Source organism: Carlito syrichta, unplaced genomic scaffold (assembly GCF_000164805.1).
Source record: "Carlito syrichta isolate Samal-C Ts95f unplaced genomic scaffold, Tarsius_syrichta-2.0.1 Scaffold115580, whole genome shotgun sequence".
Classification (NCBI taxonomy): domain Eukaryota; kingdom Metazoa; phylum Chordata; class Mammalia; order Primates; family Tarsiidae; genus Carlito; species Carlito syrichta.
Genome location: NW_007059676.1, coordinates 558186 through 585952, shown reverse-complemented (window position 1 = coordinate 585952; position 27767 = coordinate 558186). Strand labels below are relative to the sequence as shown.

The window sequence follows — 27767 nt, the reverse complement described above, 5'->3', positions numbered from 1 at the left end:
CGGGATTACAGACTGAGCCACCGAGCCCGGTTTACGTTTTTTTATAAACAGATTTTCCACTGTGAGGACAGAACACTAAGTGCTTTATGGCATTATAAAGATAATGGAAGCTGGCTAGGCTCGGTGGGTCAGCCTGTAATCCCGCGCTTTGGGAGGCTGAGGTGAGTGGATTGACTGAGCCCGCAGGTTTGAGACCCGCCTGGGCAACTTGGTGAGACCTTATCTCTACAATAAATCAAAAAATCAGCCGGACGTGGTAGCGTGCGCGTGTAGTTCTGGCTACTCGGAAGGCTGAGGTGGAAGGATCGCTGGAGCCCAGCAGGTGGAGGCTGCGGTGGTCTGGGCGACTGAGTGAGACTCCAACTCAAAAAAAAAAACAAAACAGATAATGGAGATGGATGGAATGGATGAGGGAAATGTACTAGAGCAAAGCAAGGGTTAACATTCAATCTCAAGTCAAAGTCTTAGAGGCACATTGACCTTCTTCAGTTCCTCACATGGTGCCAGTAGACAATATGAGCATAGTATTCATGGACCCACCCATCCATGTGTCCCTAGCAATATCTCAAAAAGTCTCAGGGCTGAAGACACAACTTATCTGAGAGTCTCAAAGGTCACTGCATTTAAAATTCCTGTTCTTGGCTGGGAGCGGTGACTCAATCTGTAATCCCAATGCTCTGGGAGGCTGAAGTGAGAAAGTCGCATAGGCCAGGAGATCAAGTCCAACCTGAGCAACATAACGAGATCATGTCTCTAAAGAAAAAATTTCTAATCAGCTGGGCATAGTGACACACTCCAGTAGTCCCAGCTACTTGGAAGGTTGAGGCAGAAGGATCCCTTGAGACTCGGGGTTCAAGGTTGCAGTCTATGATCACACCACTGCACTCTAGCCTAAGCAACAGAGTAAGAGCCTCCATCTCAAAAAAATAAGATAAAATGAAATTTATACTCTTAGTAAAAAGCAGAGTCTTTCATGAGTGTGGAAGTTTCACAACCAGACCCATCATCATAATTTAATAAAAGTGTTGTCACTCTTTAGATTGTGAAGGCTCATATCAAAGTCTTAATTACACTTTTTCCTAGTAGTAACATTACATGACAGTAAGGTCATAGGAATACATCAGAAAATATTTCATTTAATATGTTTAAATAAGATTTAAGAGAATTCAGACCTGTTCTAGCACATCAGGCACAAAGTCTCTTTAATGTCTTTGCCACTTTTAAGAAACATCTGCGTCTTTGTAAAAGACCTAGCAGGATAAGCCGAAAGTTTTGAGATTGGACACAGCCACATGCAAGGTGATAGAAAGAATTGTTAGGGGAACAAATTCTCCTTGTTAGATTCCCAGAGACTTATGAACATCTAGGGCTTAGAAACACCGAGTGACTTCCAACAGTTGGACTTTAGTGGTGACCCATTCCAACATCCTCTGAAACAGAACAGCTTGCTACCACCATCAAAGAAGGACAGAATGGTAGGATTGGTTTTAAGATTATCCAAACATTCACTTCACAGATAAAGAGACTCACAACCAAAAATAAGTTTTTTTTTTTAAAAGAGTACATCAGAAATTATCTTTAATACACTCCACTCATTTTATTTCTCAAAGAATGGTTTACAAAGGGGATAGAAATACTCTAGTAAAAATTGGATAAGTCTAGATTTGTCTTCGAGTAATGGCTTCACCAAAGGACTGCTCCTTTTAAGGAACTACTAAGGCAGAGTCATAATTCTTACATGCTGGTCTGTCCAGTACTTGATATGGGCTATAGTTGAATGGAAAATAGGAAATGTTAAGGTCTTGCTATAGTTATTCTGAAACTAGCATATCAGGAGTCCATTTATTCCATAAACTTTCAGGAATAAACAACACATATGAATCTCCTCAGTGGTCCCATCAGAAGGGAATTCTATGACTACAGATAAAAGTGCACATCTTTCAGTTAATTCTGTAATCCACATGCAAAATCCAGTCCTTCAGATCATTGCTGTGTGGATTTGTCACACTCTTGGAGAAGCCTTGGTCCTATAACCTAAAGACTAGATCATTCTCCTCTGTATGAGATTGTTGAATAAAAAATATAATCCAGATGTATGATGCCAGTTTCACATGTTGCCTTTTAATGAGAACATATAATCACTAGAATAAAAATAATGAACAGAAATTGTCCTTTCAGTTGGACGTATTCTTCGTTTAACCATTTGGAGACACCAGAGCATGAGAAAGGCCATAATTCTAAAACATGGCAGAGTATTTTTACCTGACCACGAAAGTGTGTTGCTCTGGCACGTGCACAGCGAGATCCATGCTCCAGTTGAAGGAAAGAGTCGACTTAAAATCTGGTTTGTAATATGTCTTTCATTTTGACAAATGATCTGCTTTCTACCACATATCAAAGAAGCTGTAGAGGGTCAACTGACCTCTTCAAATTGGGCGAGAGAAAAGTCAGTGCTGCTAAATCAGCGGCAGGGTTTCCAAGTTTGATTCTTTCCTCTAAGCTGGGATAGTACAAATCAGGCCACAGTCAAATGAGTAAGAGGCAGCTCAACTTTGGGATTTGTATAAGACATTCAGGGCCATTTGAATAGCAAAAAGGCATGAGTTTTTCGAATTGTTCAAATCAGGACACTTTTGTGGAGGAAAGAGAGCACTATTCATAATTACATAAGGAATGGGCATAAATGAGGATTGTCCTGAGCAAACAGGGACATGTGGCCATCTTACACCTATGGAAAAATGAGGGCAAGATTGTCAGAAAGGTAAACAAATATACAAAGCATTTATACTAAAATTCTGCACTTTGTGACTATGATACTGTCATAGAAACACAAATTTTTTGTGTGTGTGGAAATAAATCCCCTTCGAAGACAGCACCGATTGATATCATTTGTGGAAACTGTAGATGGAAGAGAGCTCTCCCCCAAACAGCAAGGAGCTTCTGTCTATAATTATTATGCAAGATTGCCATGGGGTAAAATGAGACTTAAGAGTGGTAGAGTAGGTTAGGAGGTTTGCATTTGCTGCCTTCCATTTTTGTCATTTTTTCCCTTTTTGATGGCTACAGCACAAGAAGAAAAAAAGAATCTGTCCAGAGCAAGAGAATCTGTCCCATTCCAGCTGTGAGTCTCTCATAGGAAGGAGTACTACTCAGTCCCCCAGCAAAACAGGGCCTGGCTGGGGGGCTTCTGACTGGGCTGCTTCAAGACGCTCATACTCTCTATAACCAAAGCCATCTCCAAGGATGGAGAAATCGAGGAGTTCCATTTTTGTTTTAAACGCTTTAAATGTAAAGCACAAACAAGCACTAATTGAGAAATCTATTTAGCAAACATTCAGGAAAGAAAAACCACGTGGTTTTTTTTTTTTTTCTGGTTGTTGTTGTTACTGTTGAAATGTTTCCCACTCCTCACCGCCTCAAAAAAAAGAGGGGTGTGGGTGTGGGGACAGCTCAGAGAAAGGAGAAGAGTGGCTTCGGCTCGCAGAACACTAAAAAATGCACATGAATCAATTATGAAAAAGAGAAGGTCCCTTTGAATGAGGAAAAGCTGATTGGAATTAAGATAGGCTTTGTTCCTATCTGCAAGGTACAAGGAGGAGACTTTTCAGCGAAACAGAAAAGGGGGATTTGGGACTGTTTGGCTGCTTAATGCCACAGTGCTTCAGAGCCCATGTGAAAATTTGCTGGTGGCTATTAATCATCATTGTGCCCCTGCAAAGAAGCTGTTACAATGATGACTATATGTCATTATATTCCCACTGTAAGTAACGAATCAGAGAGCTGGGAAAGTTGGATAAGAGCGGCTGGCAAACTTTTAAGCGGTCGAATCTATTTAAATAAATTTACATCACATTTGCTACTTTCTCTGGTATGGGAATCATACTTTAAAATGAAACAATATGCTGTGTTCATGGGGCCTGGTCTTTTATTCCCCTGTCTCTGAGCCTACTTTCCAGGTCAGCCTTTGCCAGTGCTGACAGCACGCTTTTCTCATAGCCTCTCCTTCTCATAGCCTTTGGTTGCTTTCAAGTTCAATTTAGCACAATAAAGTTGTTATGCATGACAGTTTGGAGAGCAGAATAGGTGGTGTCTGAGCCCGCTGTGTCGCTACAAAGTGGGTCCATTCTCTGTGGGCCGGCTCAGTTACTGGAGCCTTACTGGTGGGATACAGCCATGGACTTCCAGACGTTCCCATCCTGACGAAAACAATTAGCTTCAAACTGCACGAAGCCTCGGGGTCAGCCTCTCTTTGACTGAGACTGCGCCATTTAATATGCTGCAGTGGATTTCAAATTTATGTTGATTTGTCCTGTTGTGTTCCTCTTTTATGCACTTTATTTACAGATGTGTAAAGAATGCGGAATGTTGGAGTCCCCCATGCTTCAAGAGTTTTATTAGAAATTTAAACCATTGTTTTATGTTGGTTTTTATCAAGAAATAGAGTTGAAACATGTCAGGCTTAATTCCATTAGGCTGAACCGCCCAGAACAGAGCCCTGGGGTTTGGAAGACAGAATCTGAAAGGAAGTGTCTCCTTGGCTAATCATCATCAACAAGCCAAACAACAAACAACCCTAAAACACCACCTTTGTCAAGATAGTGTTCAACTGTGGGAGACTACCCCTCCAAAACCCCACTCTGACCTAAAAGTGACAGATCTTTTAATAGAACCAAAATGTAATTTCTGAACCATTACAAGCCACCATGTGCATTTGTGTATGTGCATATGGATGCATCAGATCAATTAGTGTTTAGTATTCATTGACGTCCACTCAAGTGCTTACTGCCTTTAGAAATATCATACAAAATTCTGCTGCCAGAAAACAAATATTATTCCATTTTTGACGCTGCCAGAGTTGTCCTCATGCAGAGAATAACATCTTCTCTCGTCCCTCTGAAGAGAATTCTGTAACAAAGCAAATGTAGGTGTAATTTCAATTTTACCATCAGAGTCAGCCAGGCCAGATGTCTTCAGTCTCTTAGCTCTCCTGGTAAAATAAATCACAGTTGTCTGATTACTGATCTCACTAATTATAGGGCACAACCATCAAATAAGCCTCCTTCTAGATTATAAATTAACTGAAAGCATATCTTAAAAGCATATTTCACTTTCCTAAAAGAGTTTATCTTTCTGTAAGCTATTTGTGACACTTAAAAATATTTTTTTCACCAGACATGCTATACAATATTTGCTTTAACTGTGTATTAAAAGAGAATAGGAAAAAAAAGTCCACCATGGGGAGAATTTATCAAAATAATTTTGATTTCTAATATTAAATTTAATATAATTTGAAAATGGTTTTGACCATTATTAAAAGTAGAAATCTATGTCTAGTTTCAGAAAGAAAGTCAATTGCTTGCCTGGTCATCTCTCTCTTTCTGTTATTATTTGAATAGTATGTGGTGTCATTTTTAGTAAGGCATTTTTTAAAAGTCCTCATTTAGAATGGTTTTTGAAAATATTGCTGGACAAAAAAAATTGCATTATGAGAGACTGTAAATGTGTCTGTGACAAAAGCACTATATCCTTTCTAATTTTCAGATGGGATAATTTCTTTTGCCATTCAAATGAATGAATACTCCAAAAATTGACCAAGCTATTTAACTTATAATATTCACTTAAACCGTCTTTTATTTTTCTTGAAGAAATATATCAGAAGCATATAAAAAAATTCCTCCATACAAAAGTAATATGCATAGAGGATGGTGAGATGTTAGACAGAAAGGGTATACCCAAAAGTTCTAAACACATGCTCACACACAGAGCACACATGCACAAGGCCTCTCTGGTACAGGTAATAAAATTTAGCATACACCTCTTCATTTGGAATTGTCAGTGGAAACACAGGGTAACTTACCAGAAAAGTTTGTTTCCGCGTCTCAAAAGAAACTTCTTAGAAAAAAAAATTGCTAAATTAATAAAAAGAAAGAACAGAGTTTTAGAAGAAAGCTTGTAGGATTATAATATATCATAAGAATTTTACATAACATTTACAGAGATCCAGAATTTGGGACTGACAGATTTCCATTTACACTCTACTTGAGGGAAAAAATATAGTAGAAACAGTTGTGAATAGATAGATTATCTTCACACGTTAATAGTACTACTTCCATTAAGCTGATATGGAAGATGTCTGATATGGAAGTAGATAGATTTTCAATGCTCTCTAAAAGCAAAGAAGAAAAGATAAGGAAAGGCAAATTGAAAGTTCATTACAGGGAGTGAATTTGGAAAGAAGTGAGGCAATAGAAATGAGAAAGAGAGAAGGTACTATTTGCCATAAATGGTGCCAGCAATAGTAGCTAATTTTACCAAGATCTTTTAAGTCCCTTGGCTGAAACAGATATTCAAGACAGTATAAACTCCAGGAGATCATGATATTTGGTTTAAATTGCAGCTTTGCCACTTACGTGCTTTGTAGTCTAGTATCATTGTAAAGATTCTGGAGCTTCTGTCTTCCTATCCATGAGATGGGATAATAATAACCTTGAAACATGCAGGGTTATGGTGGAGACTAAACAACATACGTAAAGTGCCTAATACAACAACTGGAATGTAGCAGATAGACTATAAATATTGATCCTTTTGCCTCTTCAATCTTTAGATACAGCTCTTACACTTCTCATCCTCAGATTTCTCTGTTGGTCAATATTAAGTCAAATGTCATGACATAAAATTTTATAGAAAAAGAGACATTCTTGGTAACAAAATTTATCATAATAGATGCTGGATGGTTTGGCGCTGAGAAGAACTACAACCATATAGCTAGTTTTATTTGCCTGAGTTTAGCCCTTACTCATGCTAGTTGGATCACTAAAGTAAACCAACAAGGTCCTAAAGAAAGATTACTCATACAAGATGATCTCCACCAAAAATCTCCCAGGCTTTTAGAAATTTGAGTTGTCAGAAGTAAAGAGACCCTTGATGTTATAAAAAAGAATTTGGCTTAGCAGTTAGTCCTATTGCCCCAAAATAAGTATACTTTGAAGGAATAAAAGGGGTACAAATACATTGACACAACAAAAAAGGAGTGAAAATTCATTGACACAACACTCACTTATTTATAAAAACAAGTCCTCAGAAGTGGGGAATCACACTTCCCAAGAAACAAACTTCACTCTCATGAAAGAGTCATGGAATCATGGATGAGTTTGACAATGGAGTTAATCTCTTCTAGTTCAGTGATTGAATTACATTTCATCAATAAAACACACTTTAAAGTATTTGAGAAAACTTAACTCAGGATAAAATCTTCAGAAGAATATGTTCTATCTCTATTTTTTATACCGTAAAAGTTTTCCAGTTACTAGCAATGATCTTGACCAAGTGATTGGTCATAATCATTTTTTCTAGTATACTGCTGCCTAACTGTATGCTAACAATATGCTCAGCATTTTAATCAGACTTGCATTGGCATTTAAAAACACAAAGCAAAACAAAGCATCTTTCTAGACTCAAAGGATTATATGAGCAACTTATCCAGAGATATACCCAAAATATACTTTTCTACAAGCAGTGGAGTCTTTGATATCGATCTTGTGTTGCATAACATTACTGCACATATATTACTACACTGTTTTAGAGAATGCATTGTCTTTTGTAGAATTAAATAAGCATATGTAATTAAATATTATATCAAGCTCCAAAATGGATTTAACTCTATGTTGGAAATACTACATAGAATGGAAGCACACTGAACATTTTTACCATATATAGTACATGGGCAAATTGGCCCTTTTTTCCCAAAGTCTATGACTTTTAAAGTCACTTGATTACATTCCTTAATGAAATGCTTTTTTGGATACTTAAAATATGCAAAACATAAAACAGCCTTCTAACTTGACTTTTAACTTCTTTACAAATATTAGTAGAAAACCAAGAAGAGATTAGTGACATTACATATCTGCCTACTTCCTCATTTTTAACAATAACAAGACATATTTTCTTATAACTCATCATCACTTAGGTAATTTTTTTCTAAGACCTGCAAAAATCAAGTTAAGTATAAGCAAGATAAATAGGTCATTTGTGCAACATATTATCTTTAAACAATTTTTTTTGTTTTTATAGGCAAGCTGTTAATAAAGAGACATATGTGCTGTTTTATATCCACATGCTTTACTACCATTTTTTTAGATAAGTACCATAACTTATGTTGTCTTCCACACAAAGTTCTGGCAAGCTTCAATAGATTCATTAGTGGATTTTTCTTTACAACCAACGAAGCTCAAAAAGCGCCTAACAATGGAGCTAATCACTGCCTCTTCCCTGACCCAAGCTTAGGTTTTCCCTCCTTTCACTCCAGACTCTTATTTCATTTCTGAGCAATTGGATTTCCGTGGCACTCCCAGAACAAATAAATATCTCCCTTTTCCCCCTGCTCACATCTTTTGTGTATATTTTTTCTATACGATTGCCCGTATTTAAACTAGTGTGGTAATGGCAGGGTTCTTCAGGTAATCTTTCATTGGACATAAATGGTGTAGCATTAAAATGCAGATAATGTTACCTCAATTAGAGAATGCTGTGCAAAACTTGAAAAAGACGTAGCTAAATGTTTGGACTAAACAAGTAAGTCTATGTTGTTAAGAGTGGGGCTGAGCAAGTTGCATTTTCAATAGATCCCTTAATGAATAAATGTTAGACTGTATCAACAGTCCTGAACAGGCTTGTGGTTTGTGTGTGCATGAAGTGTAATGGTATCAATTGACTGGCTCTTTGTGGTAGCTATAAAGTACTCTTGAATGTGTCAATGGAGAGAAGGCCTGCAGACAATGAAGCCATGACAGCTGAATGTCAGCAGCGACCTTGAACCTAAACTGGTTTCACCATTCCAGTGACTCCAGCTACAGTGAAGACATGCACTGGAGCCGGACCTTCGGCATTGCCTGTCATTTTCTGTGTTCAGATTCCAAGCACTTAAGTGACAATTTCACCACATTGCTAGACCCTGCTAATATGCATCAGTGAACGTTCACTTATTAGTGATGGGGCTAACGATATGTTCAGCATTTTAATCAGACTTGCATTGGCATTTAAAAACACAAAGCAAAACAAAGCATCATTCTAGACTCAATGTTTTATACAAGCAAACTCATCCAGAGAAGATACCCAAAACATGTCTTTTCAGCAGCCTTGGATTCTTTGATCTCGATCTTATGTTGCATAGCATTACTGCGCATACATTACTACACTCTTTATTGCTGCAAATAGCACATGATTAGTTAATTAAAATATGGCATCAAGGAATAATTAATATTTGTAATGCAGTGTTTCTTTAATGAAAAACAAGAGAATTCTTCTAAAGGTCACATTTACAGATTAAATGTGTCTTTAACATAAATGGAATGTTATTAAGCTAGGCTCAATATTCAGGAGAGAACTACAAAGCCTTTTGTGGAAAAACACTATTAATGAATTCAAGAAACTGAATCCCTTTGCTAATGCTGGAGTTGAGCAAGGTTAGAAGCCCAACCACAACTGAATGTTCTTAATATGTTCACTATACTCTGCAGTGAGAAGCTGAGGGCAGGGAAGGAGGGAACTGGACAGCTGGGGGTGGGGAGGATGGAGAAAATAGAGGAAGAAAAGAAAGAGGGAGAAGGACAGAAAGAGAAAGAGAGACATAGAAAACAGAGAACAAAATTCGGTTAATGAGAAACATATAACCATGTGTATGCAGCGAAGAACAGAAATACTGAATATTGGCATGTGGATATTATAGGCAGGATGGCTAATATATTTTTGGAGTTAAAATATGTTTTAAATATCATAGCACTAAAGCTGATTACAGTTCATTCTAAGAAAAATGTAACATTTGCTAAAAATGAACACTATAAAGAAAAATATTAACTTCATAATTATGAAGATTTATAAATACAAATTTGTTATTATAATGTCATTGTGGATTAATAATGAGATATGAGACAGATACTTCATTTAACTAGCATATTTTGGAATCCTAATTATCAATACAAACTGTTGTGTGACCTATTTTTTTTTAAGTAAATCAAAGTTGGACACAACTACCCTCTTGTTCTCTGTGATTAACTTGAGTTCTTATATAATAACTAGTGAATTGCCTGATTAAATTTGTGTTTATAAGTCCTGTAAAACATACAGAGGAGAAAAAAAGTTTGAAGGATATATCCGTGCCATTTACTTGAAAAAGTTGAATGCTGGAAAAGATTTTCCTATACATTCTAAAAAGATAAGGTCACATGTTTTAAAATATAATAAAATTTCTTGAAAATAAATATGCTACTCTGAGAAATGTTTATTGTCCAGAATAAAACTGGACATAAAGTTTCTAATTTATTTATTTGGTGTAATAATTACTATAAGTAAATTTTATCAGATCATTTAGTACTATAGAAATAAAAGTAAGTTTATCTTGATTTCATATTTTGTTAAAATATTTATTGTGTGAAAATCGCAATGAAAAGATTACTAAACTATCAAAAAACATTTACTGAGCACCAAAATAGATGTTCAAAATAGTAACCTAAAATTACCATCAACTTTCCCAGAGAAAAAAATTGATAAGATTAAATTTAGTAGATAGAGAGGTTCTTTAAGGCTTTAAAATCAAAATACGATGAGGAAAATAAATAGCGAATTGAAAAGGTTTTCTTGCATTAACATTTATGTATTTGTCTCCTAGAAAAAAAATTCTTTAATAGATTCAAAGATAATTCTCTCTCTCTCTCTCTAATCTTTATAATAGATGCATTTGCAAAGTTAAACATTCAATGTATACTTCTTTACCTTAGCATTATCACTTATAAGTGGACTGATACCATCAGCTGGCACCTGTAAACAATTGTCTACTTTATATATTTATTTTTAGTTTAAGGTGACCGTGTATTTTTATATATATATATATTTTTTTTTCAATACACAACTTTTACACCAGGAAGAAAATATTAGCATTACCTGGTTTTATTTTGAATCACTGAGATTTATGTGAATTGTATTTACTAGGAAAATATAACTTAGAAAAAGTTTATATTTATATTAGCACTTAAAATGTATATAGATATATAATTTTTTGAATGCCAAAGAGTAAAGGACCTCTACAGATGCCACCATTCATTCTGAAGCAGCACCTCTACAAACTCCTCCTATGGGTATCATACTTTAAGTTGCCTCTTCATTCTGTTATATGGAAGAACTTTCAAGAGGACAAGTTCCAAATCTTGACAAAGTTGATGGTTGGAAAGAACACTAAGTTTTGCTGTTACAGTTATTTTAAAGTAGGATGGTAATTCTCAAATGAGAATTAATCCTCCGTGCATATGTAGGTTATGGAATTTAAGTTTAAGTACAAAAGTCGTCAGAAATGAAATTCAGGTTAACAGGTCAACACAACGCCTACAGCTGAGCCACTCATTTTTGTTGGCCTATATACGTCAGCAATCTTGATTAAACCTAAATGTGGGTGTCGATGTTTAAAAACGTATTCTTCTTCAGGAAATGGTTAGGGAGTATATTTAGTAAACATCTGACTATGCGACTTGAGAAAAGACTGAATAAATGCTTGTACTATGAAGAAATGACCGACCATTCTATGAGTAAATATGTGCTGATGATAGAATTTGTGATGAAAAAAGTCATTCAAGAAGCATGTATTGATATGAATTTATTTTTGTTCTTTAAGGTACATTCCATAAAAATGTATGTCAAGTAATTCCTCAAAATCTATGAACATAAAGCAGGATCATTTACTTTTAAAGTCCTCTGAACTTTTTATTTTAAAAAAAAAAAGAGAAGGGTGAACTTAAAATTATTTGTTTTTAAATTTCAGTGTCTTGTATATTTAAAATTCTCCTTGATTTATTTTTGTATTTATTCAGCAAATGTTTATTTAGTTTATTATGTGCAAAAATCTAGGTTTAAAAAAAAATTACAATGGATTTCTATATCAACTTTCATTCTTTTGTTTGTTTCTAAACGTCTAGTTTTTCAAGTCTGGCCTGAGTTGTAGCTATGAGGAAAGACCATCAGTTTCACATGGTCTGCTGGAATGTGGGACTCTGATCTGAGTATCAAGCCTCACACAGGATTTTGTCACTGTTCACAGAAGATGAGGGTGCTCTGTGTCCCTGCCCCCACACATCTCCCAGTATCAAACCAGGTTCTTCACCATCACTCAAGAATTTCTTCTGGACTCTAGCTACACATTCAGACTTAGATTCAGTCACTAATCTGGGGCATCACTTATGTTCTAGATGCAGTACTGGTAACTCTGTCATATATTTTGTGGACTCTTTAGAGTCTGAGAAAAACAATGCAATTGGCTACTTGTGAAGAAAAGCTGCAGTTCTTATCCAGATCTCTTCACTCCGGAGCTCACCCTCTCTGGGATTCAGTATACCAAAATAGCCATGTGACCCACTCAGGTCCAGTAGTATTAATCATAAGTAAAAATATTAGTCAAACTAGAATTTGGCTGAAAGGATTTTTTAAACCCTAGATATAGAAACTCATTTGGAAAAGAGAAAGAAAAAATACACATATCCAGAAATACAAGCAAGAGTTAAGATGAAAAGAACTCTGATTCTCCCACCCTCAGTCACTTCTCCCTCCAAGAAAACCTTCATGTCTGCAGCAGGAGTGGAGACCAGAAAATTTTTAGTGGGATAGTGCCTTTTGTTTTAGCAAAGCTTGAGCTTATGATGATACAGTATAAACTGGGTAAGCTCCTCAGCCCCCCACAATTCCTTTCCTACCCACGCCCCTTTTCCTCTATATAGGAGTCCCACACTGTCAAGGGTTAGGTGAGCGATGGAGCAAGTGCATTCTCCTTTAAGCACTGCTAAAGAGTATCAGCTCTCAAAACAAACAAACAAATTTAACAATTCAAAAGCAGTTCATCTAGTGCCCAAATGCTTAATATGATTGGATATTAAATTTCCTTAGTTATATTTAAATTGTTTTTTCTTACCCAACACAATTTTCCTACACTTTCAAAGAAAAGTTGACTCTTCATGTTGTAGCTAATGTCTCATAAAATCAACCCATTTTAAAGGAAAATTTCATTAAATTCATGGTGAATACTTTCTGATCTAATGAAAGTACATTTTATTCTTTTATTTTTGTTCCCCAAAGTTATACATTTGCACAAGTTAGCATTAAACTTTATAAAAATAAATGCTTCTTTAAATAATGTTTTGTAATCCAAAATGGAACCTGATCCCTGTCAATTAAATGTATGTGATATTGATATTCATAGCACTATCTACTCTAACCTAGACTCTACAATTTCAATCTAGCAATACATTTTCAAACAGACAATTTACTTGTATTCATTTTTTGTCTGCAAAATATTTAGATATATGTAATATTTACATATGATTACAGTACAATAGATAAGTATTTTTGTCAAATTCTGCTTTGGGAATTTTTCTTCCCAATGTAAACTTATTTATTCTGTTAGATCATGTTGTTGTTTTAAAATGATTCAGATAGACATATACATTTTATAGTGTTATACTGAAGATACAATTAATTCCAGAAGCAAAGATTCTCTTGTAAATACTCTAGCTGCATGCTTTGTCCTGCTAGTACATAACTGACTGCATTGGCTAAAATTGGTCTCATAGTTTTATAAATGAATTTTATAGTCACATTAACGCTGAAATGAATATTAATAAAATCCTAAAACGGAGTTCCATTGTCCAGAACTTGTTGTCACGAAGTTAATACTATAGTATTGCTACGCACATTTGAAGATACCATGCAAATCCACCTGTCATGTCTAATTATAAACCACTGAGGAGACTGAAAATTAACAAACAAAAATGACAATATTCAATATCTAACTGCTCTTGATCTGAAAGCACATGAGAACTGTCACTTATAAATACCAAGAATCATTTAAATAATTAATCAATGGATTCACTGTAACAACTTCTCTGAGAAGTGTTTGTGATGAGGTCAGTTCCCTATAATATGACCCCATATTTGAAGATGTAGTCATCTTAAAATGGTGACATCCGTGATTTCAGAGTACTGAAAGAGTGTGGACTAGGAAATAGGAAATTCTTTTGAGTATTGCAAGGCACATTGTTGTTTGGATATGTACATACCATGGGCCAAATAATGTAACACAAATATAATAATCACAAACAGCAAAAAGTTTAGTGGAACTCAGTATGTGACTGATTTGGAGATCTCTTCAGACACCAACAGGATATGGAAAATCCACTTCTAGCATTCCGAAAACACTGGTTTCCTTTAGGTCATATAGAGGAAAAAAAGAACTTGTTCCTATTAGGCCAATGTAAATTCAAGTAATACCCTTTAAAAAATTAAGAGATAATTTGGCAGTAATATCTGAGATGTAAAATCTTGCTTTATATGAAATGGTAAGTTTTATGTATAAAGTACAAAACCAAATTTATAATGTTTTTCTTTGTCATCATGATGTGAGTATAGGTGTAAATTTACCTTAGGTTAATGCAATTTCTATAAAATGACTTGTTCTCTTAGCTATTTCTATAGTACACTTTATTTTCAAAGCATTTCTCATAAAAACATTTATTTAGTAATTAGGCTGCACTGTGCTTGGATGTATGTCTTTTCATATGTTTATAGAAAGTAACTTTCAGAAAGTAGTTTTCTGAATACCTAACTGTCCATACTCCTGTTTTCCATCATAGGCAACGGTCTCCTCATTGAGTTTGTACCTAAAATGTGTGAGAATTTGTAAAAATCAAGTATTTCAGTCCCAATGCAGGTGTTGCGCAGTCCTGTCTTCAGAATCTACAACAAATCGCCTGTCTTCTTTCAACACATATCAAAAGTTTAAGAGCCACAGATACATTATGAACCTTTCTTGGGTAGGCCCTGCACACAAAGTGTAGAATAGGAAATACAATATTCCATTAAAGTGTTCTTGTTTCCTTTGGAATAATAATATCATTTAGAATGCACCTTAACATATTAAATGGTTGACAGATAGCATAAACAAAAATAGGTTTTACATTACAGCTGTACACAATACACCTTTGTACAGTTGACTGACTGCTTACAACAATAAAAAATAATTGTAGCATTCTGCTGTCAAACTTTCTGGATAGTTTATAGTGAACTTCAAAAGTATGGTTCCTTTTTCTCAAATGCAATTAATTTGAAGATAAAAGTAATGTGGTGTCATGAAACATAAATGTTCCACCCCAAAGAGGAGATTGTTATCCCATAACAATAGATAAAGTTTCACATCCCAATTTTCCAAAAGAATGCAATGGTACCACTTAAGTATGCAAAGAAATGTTTTTATGTGCCAACAAGTACAATATTATTAATATAAAAAAGAAAAGTATTTATTTACCAATTTTGACAGTTGTCATGGACATCACTGTTTCAAATGGCATTTTTGACAAAACAATTTGCTGGCTGATAGTTACAGGAACTGAAAGATTTTTTCCCCCTGTGTATTTACAATATTTTTTTAAAAGTGCATCCTCAATGTAACTTTTCTGCTTAAGAGAAAAAAGAATGAGTTCTATGAAACAACCCTTCCAGTGCAGTTTCTATAAGAACAAATGAATGCAAGTGTTAACAAGGCCTAATCTTCTCTTTTGTATTTGTTTCTTCATTAAGCTCTAACTATGCTCTAGCTCTTGTACCCTGAAGATTTGATGGGAAGATGGTATGACAGGCTTGGCTTCTCCCGATGCAGCTGGCACTCCTGATGCCAAAAGCCAGAGCTTGTGGTAGTGGGATCAGGGGAGAGTCGTTCCCAGCACAGTTTGCCTGTCAGTTTCCCATCCGCCTCGCATGCAGCACTCCCTCCCCAAGTCCCCTTAATGAGAAGTGGAGGACAATACCAGTATTGTTGTTTCTACTCGCAATCTTGTGGAAAGAACAATCGCTGTTTACCCAAGCATTTGTATAACCCAAACTCTGTCGATAATTACTTCTAGAGTCCCTGATTAACTCTGCTCTCTGCCTCAGCACAAAAAAGCTATTGAGATAGACACCAGACAACTTTTTTATTTCTTAGAGCCTTTTTACAGTTTACCAAATATGACTCAGTCCTCACATTTATCAGAAGAAATGTACCTACGTGATTTGCACTCAGTTCACCATGAATTTGCGAACCATAGAAGCAACACAGGTATACTTTGGGAGACATGAAAACTCACCACTACCCCTCCTCCTCTCTCTCCCTCGAAAAAGTTAAAAAGCACTCTCCCCTTTCAGCTGATGTAGTCCTGTATCTAGCAGTCTATGACAAATTCAAGCACATTTCAGGTAACAATGATATTTCCAGTCAGTTTATCACTGTTAACTTTTTATGGTGAAATATGTAGAAGAGAAATTCCTAGTTATTTAATTATTATGAGATTTTATGATATGCTTTTGTTTTCTAAGACCTAACAAAATGGAACTGTTGCTATGTCTATTTCCATGATACTGGTAATAATTTTAATCTGTCACATCACTCCCACCCCCCTTCATTTCCCACCCCACATGCAGTCTGCTCTTAGCACTATGCAAAACACCATCATGAATATGCGTAATTATGGAGATTCATGGTAATTTTTCAGGGTTATCCGATGTGACGTTTATAGGACAGCAGCATACATCAATTTAAACGAGAGTGACAAATATCTTATCCTTTATATTTCTATAGTATTTTTAATATTTTCTTGGCCCCTCTCCAGGGAGTAGTGTGAAATGGTAAGAACTTGAATAATAAAAATGTTAAACAATCAAGTGCTTTACTAGAATGTTTTTTAAAGCAAACTTAAAAATGATTCTCTACCTGTTGAAGCTTTAAAAGTGTAATATACTTAATTTTTTCTTAGGCAATACTTTTTATCAAGCATCTTACACATTTCCAAACTAACAAAATCATGGATGTTCACATGTGCCATTTCAGGAGAAGGCTGAATTGTTTAATTACTTTTAAACTATGACTGCTTGTCTAACAGAATTATTTGGCAAACATGGTCCACCAACTTTATTAAGCATAGGCATTTGAAACAATAATCTAATTGTGGCATATTTGAGTTTTGTTCTAAGTCTGTTGCACCTCTTAGAGACTTGCATATTATCTTTATCTCAGTGACTAATTAGGACTAGCTTGACAATTTCATATTTACAACGATTACCACGTAGAAATCCTTTTCCTTGTTCAGTATGTTTGTCATGAATACTGTACAGTACTAATTACATTGAAGATATAAAGAGTCCCACAATTTGATTGAGAGACTTTTGAGTTTAAAGTGAGTAAATGTGAATTGTATTGAGAATTTTAAACGGCAAAACAATTAATGCCTATTCCTCAAGCAGTCACTAGAAAAGCCTAAATAACTGTGTGTGCTCCAGTATTGTATTAGCCATATTTTTATGTGTACTAACAATAAAGTCATTAAAAATTGGCTTGATTGAAAATGACCCTCCCCCTTCCAACCAACTAGATTCAGAATTTCTTTTTCTCAAGCATGTATATACTTTCAGGATTTCGGGTTGAGGGTCAAACCTTCACAATTAAATGTTCTTCAGTACTATATTGGTACACACCATCATGAATACTCTTCATACAATTAGCAGGGCCTACTGTCGAAGCATACTGCTAATAGAAAGAATAATGAAGGATACTGGGGCATTAGTATGCCAAAGTAGGTTGGAGAAATCTAGTTTGCATGATGCATATATAATTGTATGTTATATCTAAATATCATTGTATGTTGCTTTAGAAATAATTACTTAGAAAAATATACTTAACCCCTCCTCTCTTTTAAGCTTCCAATTTGATTATCAAGTTCAGCGGTGTATTAAGCTTATAAGATAGTAGTGTCGTAAATGAATGTGTTCAGTATTTGCATGTTTTTAAAAGTGACACTTTCTGAAGTCACACAATTGCCATGTCTATGTACACGTAGAAAGCGAAGTAAAGAATTGATGCAATCATCCAGATAATTCAAGGGAAAAACACTTTTGCCTCAATTATCTATTGCAAGCAAAAGTGAGGGGTTTAGCCTGGATTGTTCAAATAATTGCCTTGATTCTCTTCACTTTGCATGTGTAGACACATTGAACAATAATATTTATGGTAACATTCACAATTTATACACATATAAAGCAAAGATATTTCTACACACAAGATGACCAAAATCTTTCCAAGACAATAATTTCTACTTTTTCATTTTACCTGATTTTTAATAGATTAGGACATTTTGTGTGCATATTTTGTATGATAATTGAATCAAGGTAAAATTAGACAGATTCATTATATTCATTCATTAAATGCTTGGTTAATAAACTGATTTGTGTATATGATACTGATATCTCACTATAAAAAGTTCATTGATACATTTTGTCTAAAACTTCAATAATATATATTTCTTACTGGGTATAATCATAAATTGATTTGAAGAAGCAAATGTAATTCATATGTACATTTATAATAAAATGCAACATTAAAACAAACAAAGAAAAATTTGCAAGAAATATTTCTTATATTGTACATATTTAAGATTCATTATGAATAAGTTAATATTCATAAAGAAATCAAATACCAGAACACATTTTCAAAAGTTTCATTGACACATTAAAAATTCAAATACGTAGCAGATTTTACAGTGTTTTCTCCATATGCACTGACAGAAACAATAATATATTTAATTACTGACATTTGTATTATTTTTACCCTATGTTTATTAAATATATAAAGTATATTCTCAATGCATTTTAAACATCTGTTCTGTTTATTAATACATGGGGAAACCTACATTTCTTCTGGGCCTGCTTAATCACTATTTGCAGTCTTTCTTAGGGTCCACCTCAAAAAATGCATTCCAGAAAATGCAAAGCAACTCTGCCATGTTTCTTCTTATTGGTTCTGTGTCAAAATATGTTTTGTTTGGACATTAGAAATTAAGTCTTGGTTCAGTTAAAAGATTACCAAAGTATTGGACTGAAGTGTTTATCTGGACAAACAATTAATACCTAAATGCTAAAAGACAACAGAATATTTTATAAACCTATTGGGCAATGAAAATGAATTATCTATGCTATAAATTTGGTAACTAGGGCTCATGTGTAGCATTCATTTATGTTTTTCATGTTTTATATAAAAGTATGTAATTGATGCTTACAGTAAAACCAAAATCTTCTCTGTCCTCATAAAAACACATGAAGCAGATGCAAAATCAAACATTTCAGGGTATTTTACTGCTCCAATATTGTTTTAATTTGTTCCAAAAAAATCAAGTGTATGTCTCTAAATTTTATTTATGAAAAAAATCAATTTCCAGAATTAAATGGAAACATTTCATAAATACTGAGTGGGCCTTGATAGATATTTTTCTCTAGAATTGCTAAAGAGAAAAATATAATAATTTGGTGGCAAACATCTGTCTGGCAATCATATATGATAAATTCATAAGAAATACGGGAAAGATATTTATTTACTGTTACTGCTAAGCCAGACTTTATTTATCTTAGAAGATTTTTCATCTATGAGTGGAAAACAAACTTTCCTTCAAGAGGTCTGTGAACCGAATAATAAATGTCAGGTCTAAATCCTGTATGAAAATCAGTCCGGTTTAATCCTGGGTATTCTTCAGCATGCAAATGAAGACTAGAGGTTTCCCTGGCCTGCTGTCATACAGGCAGCCAATTTACAGACCCTGGCACAGTGTATGTTATGGGCTCGCCGGCTGCCCCTCCCCCCAGCCTAAGACTTGGTCTCAGCTGCCTGCCTCTCACAGAAAACCACAAACCAAGGAAACATATCAGTAATAGCGCCCTGTAAATTAACTTGACATTTGATGCAGAAAAAAACCTAAAAGCTTACAAAAGACATTGAAAACAAAAGCCACTCAGGACCCACACTACATATATTGTGGATTTAAGAGATCTGGAAGGTGGTTATTCTATTGTAACCAACACATACAGCCTTCATCTTCTTTGTTAAGACAATTCATTCATTCTTTGTTACAGACATAGTATCCGTCAAACAAGAAAACAATATTTTTCCACCCCCCAAAACCCCCAAAAGTCCAACTGATATTATAAAATAATTCAATCAATGGGTTTCTTTTACATGAAAAAAAATTAAGCTTAACGTTTCTTAACGTTAAAAAAAAAGAAGCTAAAAATAAAATTTTATGTTTCCTTAGTAAATGAGACATGTTGACATTGCTAAGATGTAAATAATGTAATATGCATTGGAGAATGGTGTGAATCTTGCTGAACATGAGGCATTCACAGATATCGTTGTGTCTTAAAATTTTGCCATTCAAGGGATTTAATTTTTTTCATGCTTGGAAACCCTCGAATCCTTTTAAAGGAAAAAAATTTTTTTTTTTTGGTTCAAAGAAGGACTGTTGATAAAATATTAAATGGTTCTTTGACATCATCTGTGGTGTGGGCTGGAGTGAGGCACTCAACATATTTAAGCTATTAGACATGCAGGAATGTTAACATTATTATGCGTTATTGTGTCTGGCTATGTGTCCCCCCCCCACTTCTCTCTCTCTCTCTCTCTCTCTCTCTCTCTCTCTCTCTCTCTTTCTCTCTCTCTCTCTCTCTTTCTGTCTCTCTCTGCCCCTCACTCATTTTCCCTCCCTTCTTCCCTCCGCCCCACCTATCTTGGTCTCTCCTGCTTCCCCTCCCTCAGAAGGGCCTGTTACACCGCATCTTACAAATGTCTGGCCTTATAGTTTACAAGCACAGAACTGTACTGGTAAAAATGCATAATCTTAGCATCTGTGCTTCTTGATATTCATGGATTTATTTACAAGTCCCTGTGTTCTACTTTTTTTTTTTTTTTGCCTGTTTCTATGGTTTATATTACTGTCATGCCTATATTCTTGTGGGAATTTCAAATAAGAATCAAGATATAACTGGCAAATATTCTGTAATGCAGTCTGCATTTCCATAATTTAGCTGTTTTTTAAAAGAGACAATTTAAAGAGGTTTATGGACTTAAGGATATATGAAGAGTATTTTGATTGGCTTTTTTAGTACTTCAACTGCTTAAGGTTCAGATTGTGTAAAATGGATGTAATAAAATAAATTTATGTACATATGTGTGCTTGTGGATATGTAAATGCATTTAGAATGAAAAAGTTCATAAATCTGAGGCAAATTTACTGATTAAGTTCACTATATTCACATTTGGCAACATTAAGGTATTTCACAAAAGGGTTCAAAGGTAAAAGGCTAGCATTTTATTTCTTCTTTAGATACAAGCCTGCAAAAAGCTTAAATATTTACAAAGCAAGTATTCAGGCTCCCGTGTTCCCTCTGCCCTTAACGTACACGCCCCTCCCATATGTGAAGCTAGTTCTAAGAGAAGGCTTTTAGTAAATGTTACCAGGGACAGAAAAATATTTTTCTTTTTTCAAGCTGTAAAGACAAAGTCTTTTGAATAACTTAATTATCACCAAAACTAGACATTTAACTTATTTTACAATAATTTCTTAGTCATTTCCCACCTAGCCATCCTCCTCCCCAAATAGAATTCTCCCTCATGTTATCAATGCACTTATGTTTAAAGATTAATATTCACCAACTTAATATAACATTGGAATCAGAGAAGTCCATATAGATGTTTGTTGTTTATAGCTCTAATTTAATTACTAAGTGTTAAGTTGCCTAAACAGTGAAATGAATTTATGAATATTTTTCAAGACAGTAATATTTTGGAACTGCACACAAGAGAAAATAGGATGGGGGGGGATACTGCATTAAATAGTCTTTATGCTAGTCTTCTTGAAAATTCAAACTCTGGGTAGGAAAATGTTAATATGAGAACATTATGATAAAGGCTTGTTATAGTCCTAAAGTGTGAGATATATAAAATACTCAGATTTTCACATGTACAGTTATAACACATACTACGCAGCACAGATTATTAAGCAAGATTCATTCCATTATTGGAGAGAGAGGGGACTAATTTACAGACAAGAGCTAAGCAATTCTGTTTAACACAACTCTGTCTAGTTGATTGTAAGTCACATGTAGTATTTTTCCAAAGCCCGTCATCAATAGTAAAGCAATTTACAACTCAGGATATTTATTAGAAGATACTCATTTTATTAAGAGTCAATAAGATAGGTTGTGTGAAAAAATATACATGTATTTGCAATTCATATTGTTGCTGTGTTTCTATTGTGTTCTGAGTTTCCATCATGGCTGAGAGATGAGAAGCTGGCATGAAGTGCAGGAGGGTAAGACAGAAAGCCCCAAATAAATACTTCGAGCATTTTCTAATTATCTCTTATTATGACCACCTTTCTTTTCCCCCTAACCGCCCCCGGTGGAGTGGGGGAGTGGGGAGTGGTAGAAAGGAGATGATTATAAGTGCAGATCATATATCCGTGCTATTAAATAATATTAATAATTCTCTTGGTCCAGAGGATGATGTTTTCATTCTAGACCTTCAAGCCCTTCAGTCTACCCATTCAAAACGATGACAGAAAAATGAATCTGAATGTGTAGGCATTAAACATTTAAATTCTCTACTCCCTGGTCATTATATCGACTGTCATATTTTACACCTTCCCCTCCCCCACTATGCTTTTGCTGATTTGACTTCATTTACATCAGCTCATTATGCATCCGGTCTTTGTTCTACTGAACAGAATACAGTACAGTGACAAAGCAAAACTTACATGTCGGCTGGAATATTTTTCTGTTTTAAAAATTAGGTTTCACTACTTAAATTTACATTTAACTTCTTCATATTGTTTAAATTGGAGGCAAGCCTTTTCTTATACAATAACTATAATCTATATGCAATTATTTTAAAAGTGGTTAAAATTACCTCAAAATGTCATTAGGAAATGACATTTAAGACCTTTTATAACAAATATTCTACTGCTACGTAGGCAATATTATCATATTAGAAGTATTAGGTTGTTCTTTCCAAGTCTCTGTCTGAATTTCTATGTAGGCCCAAGGAACAAGCTTTTATCTATTTTATATGAAGTTCATTGTTTAGAGCTGTCCCTTATGGGTCTTATTTTAATGTATCAAACAACAAAGGTAATGTAAATCCTTTAAAAAAAAAATTCCTGCTTTGCATTTCTTGCAATTAAAAGGTTTCTGATTTACAAACCAAATTTTCATGAAATTAAAAGGAAGTCCTAGCTGACCGATCACATAGAAAAATATGAAAGTTGCATTGAGCTTTAAATGTCTAGTCCCATGACAGTGCACGGTATCTTTGCATTTGTTACAACCAATGGAGACATGAGATTAATCTAATACAGCCTAATTAAACACCCATTCACACATGAGGGTTTTTAGTGGTACTAGTGACACAAATGCCACTTTGTATCACAGTTATATTTGCATTTATTTGAAGTTGAACAATCGATATTTTTGAATAAAGAGAAAGTGAGAAAAAATGAAATATTGGAAAGCATGCTTTTGAAAATGGGAGCAATTTATTTCCTACCAAGATAATTGCCATATGTACACTCCAAGTTTCATTCCAGATATTTTGATGAAGACTGTATTCTAATTTTTGTCTTTTCTTTTTTTTTTTTTTGAGTTGGGGTCTCACTCTGTTGCCCAGGCTGGAATGCAGTGGCATGATCACAGCTCTCCAAGCCTTACCCTCCTGGGCTCAGGCAATCCTCCAGCTTCAGCCTCCCGAGTAGCTGGGACTACAGGCACATGCCACCACACCTGGCTAATTTTTTAATTTTTTGAAGAGTCGAGGTCTCTCTATGTTGCCAAGGCTGGTCTCGAACTCCTGGGCTCAAGCATTCCTCCTGCCATGGCCTCCCAAAAGTGCTGGCATTATAGGCATGAACCACCACGTCCTGCCTAATTTTTGTCATTTTATCAAAAAGCATAATGATAGTGACTGTGGCCACATGTCTGGGGCACCATCTTGGATGAAAAAAGCATCATGTCTTCTTGGTGGTAATTCATCATTGCGTGACCTATTACTGGCTTCTCCCTTAACCTGCTTGTGTTTTTTTTTTCATCTATGAAAAGGGAATATTTATCTATTACCTACCCGTGTTGTGTTACTGCCAAGTTTAACTAAAATAAAAAATTGCTCCTAGAAAGAAAGTATCTTATGAAGGCAAGCTTTCATTTTTTTCATTGGTTAACTTTTACTGTATTACTTTATACTATTTCCCTATACTGTGGGAAAATGTAGTTTTGTATATCTATCTGTACTCAGTCAATCTTTATTTCTTACGTTAGAAAGTCTTGATTCCAGAGTTAATGAAAATAAAATACAAATACTTAATTGGATTTTTTGGAGGAGGGAGCAATCACCCACATCTTGATGATTTATATTATATAATCTTATATCTATCATCTGTAGATGTTTGTATGAACATAATTGGTTTTAGAAAATAGTTTTTGCATAGAAGTAGTCAACACAGTAGCCTTCAAAATAAGTTCAAGCTTGTAAGAAAGCTAGGAATTAGGCAAAGAATTCTTACCTCAGTGGAAACACAAGAGAAACAAAGTAAACATTTTATACCTGTTGTTATTTAAAACTATCTTAATTTTTCTTTCAAGTACTAGAGATTTTAAAAACTGAATATTATGCATCTCTGATGCAGAAACCTATAAGATGACATCATTTGAGTATTTATCTAGACTTTTCTAGAAGACCTCTCAAACTCAATACCATTTCTAAAACATTAGCTTGACACAATTAACTCTAGTTCCATATTTTTGGATTAGAATGTTATTCCTTCACACTTAAATTGAATAATCTGTTAAATAATGAGGTTGATGCATATTATCAATAAGACTCTTCCCAGATCCAAAATTAACCTGGCTCATATTTTGACATATTATTCTTGGAATTTTAGGCAAATAACTATCATGCCCAAAACTAAATATTTTATCAAATTTTTATTTTTGTTCCTTTGATGAATGTTTATTAAACACTCAATGTATGCCAGACATTTGTTAAATTTTTGAAACTTAAACAGGAAGCCAGTTTGGAGACAAAGATAAGGATAGCCTTAATAAATTCTGACTGGAATCAAAGTCTATAGGCATCTAATAACTTGACACACAGAGTTAGATGTGCTTAAAAATATTAGTGGGTATCGTAGCCAATATTTGTGTTAACTAATATCCTGTGTCTCTCCCTACAGGAGGATTATACCTCCTGCCTTCATGAAGTCAGGCTAGATATGTGAATTGCTTTGGCTAATGAAATGTGAGCAGAAGTAATAGGGGAAAGCTTTAAGAATCAGTCTATATTTTTCTATTCTTTCTTTCCCTTTTGCCACAGTTATCATTAATGTTCTGGATAGTTTCTGCTCCACCAAACTAGGTCCCAGAGTGAGGGCAAAAATGACATGGAACAAAATATTCAACTGAGCCACAATGAATATTCAGTGAGAGAGAGAAGAAGAAGAAAAAAACAACGACACAAAACTTCACTACTTAAGTCACAAGGATTTAAAAATTATATATTATCATAGTATAGCATAGTCTTGATGTTCTCAGAATATGTTTTGGAGACCCCTTGGGTTCCTGAGGCTCTTTTAAGAGGTTCATGAGGTAAACATTTTTTTCATAATAATACCAAGATGTTATTTCCTCTTTTGCTCTTATTCTTTCAAAAATGCAAAATTGAATTTTCCAAAGGCTACATGCATGCAATAATGTAAAACACTGAATGTAGATGCTGATATAAGACTCCAGTAGTAATATGGACTAAATATGTATACCATCCCTCCCCCAAATTCATCTCCAATGTGATGGTTTTGAGGTGGGGACCTTAAGAGATAATTAGGATTAGATAAGGTCATAAGGTTGGAGCCCCAATAATGTGATTAGTGCCCTTGTAAAGATATGAACAGTCCAGAGTCCACTCTCTTTCCTCCATGTGAGAACAAAGAGAAGGCAGTCATCTGTAACCAGCAAGAGAGACCTCACCAAGAATCTAACCATGCTTGGCATCCTGATCTCAGACTTCCAGCCTCCAGAGCAGTGATAAATGAACTTTCTTTTTAAGTCTCCCAATCACAGTAATTTTGTTATAGCAATCGAAACTAACTACAGAAAACAGGTTAAAGAGTTTTGCAAAAATGTATAATGATACCACTGTTCTCATTAAATTTTTTTGTTTTGGAAAATTTTGTCATTTTACCAAAAAATTATAGTTATGTTAACATATAACAGATGTATTATTATTTTGAAATTAATGTTTTAAATGTTCTTAACTTTAATTTCTAATTTTAAAAAAATCAATGCATGTAACCCACATCAGCTAAAGCTCTTTAGGAGTACTCAATAACTTTTAAAGTAAAGAGACCAAAGACCAAAAGTTTGGGAATCATTGACCTAGTCTATTTTGACTTATGTAGTACATTCAGCCAGTAGTATCTTACTAGAATTAAGCCCTGTTAACTGTGAAACTCTCTGGATAGAAAACTATAACTTTATTTACTATTTTTTTCTTTTTTTTTTTGTTTTATTTTTTGAGTTAGAGTCTCACTCTATCACCAAAGCTGGAGGGCAGTGGCACGCTCCCAGCCACTGCAGCCTCGTCCTGCTGGGCTCCAGCGATCCTTCCTCCTCAGCCTTCCAGGTAGCTGGCACTACAGGCACACGCTACTACGCCCGGCTAATTTTTTTATTTATTGTAGAGATGAGGTCTCGCCAAGTTGCCCAGGCGGGTCTCGAACCCTCAGGCTCAGGCAATCCACTCACCTCAGCCTCCCAAAGCGCAAGATTACAGGCTGAGCCACCGAGCCCGGCTGAAAAGTGTAACTTTAAAAGTATGGTTAGAATCAATCATATTACTTAACTATTTAACAGAAGCAAATGGACTTTTCATGTTGTCAGGGAGTGGGGGAAACCCCCAAAAGCTAGAAATTGTTTATGAAAAAGTTGTGTATTTATTCTTACATGTTTAAACTTCAGTCACCTTCAAAGTACTCTCTGTTTGATGCAATACACCTCTCAAGACACCTATTTGCACTGCTCAAAACAGTTTTTGAATTCATTCATTTTGATGTCTTTTAGTGTTTCTGCAGTTTTCTGTTTTGCCCCTCCAGATGGGCAAAACATTTTCCTTTGGGAACTTTTTTCATCCAGGGAAACAAACAAACAAAAACAAGTGACTGGGCAACCCCTTCAGGTCCCCTCCCACTGTGGGAGCTTTTCTGTTCTCTCAATAAATTCTGCTTTAAAAAAAAAGTGGCTTGGGGTGAGATCAGGTGAATAGGGAGGGTGGGAAACAGGGGTCATGCCATTTTTGGTTAAAAACTGATAAACACTCAGCACGGTGTGGGTAGGTGAATTTTCATTGTGAGAAAATAAGTCACCTGTTTGCCACAACTCCAGATATTTCTACCGCAAATCGTGAGGCAAACTTCTCAAAATTTACAAATAAGAACTTTAATCCAGAGGAACAAACTACAAGTGTATTACAAGGGACTTGCTCCCAAAAGGTAATTCTGGGTTTTGGGGGATCCCTTCCTTACATCACAAAAGAACTGTTGCTGCCCAATGCAACTACTATAATTGGTCTAGACATAACAAGCTTTCTCTTTGCTAGAGTATGATAGAGTAGTTTTTCCTCTTTATTCTGTAGAAGAGAGTAAATGCAATTTCTTGCAGTAAATATGCAAATACATAAGCTAAACCAGGAGTCCCCCACTTCTGGACCATGGTACCTACCAGTCCGTGGCCTGTTAGGAACCGGGTCGCACAGCAGAAAGTGAGCAGAGGGTGAGTGGAGCTCTGTCTTCGGTCAGATCAGTGATGGCATTAGATTCTTTTCTTTTTTTTTTTTTTTTTTTTTT

General features: G+C 35.0%; 1 long non-coding RNA gene across 1 annotated transcript in view; it reads right to left on the bottom strand.

Moving 5' to 3' along the window:
* Positions 1-3543: 3543 nt before the first annotated feature.
* Positions 3544-27767, bottom strand: part of LOC110594356 — a 125458-nt gene continuing 101234 nt past the window's right edge. The window contains exons 4-5 of the long non-coding RNA XR_002481206.1: positions 5858-5909; positions 3544-4987 (exon numbers count right to left, since the gene is read on the bottom strand). This is a non-coding gene — a long non-coding RNA (uncharacterized LOC110594356). The remainder of the gene's footprint in view (positions 4988-5857; positions 5910-27767) is intronic.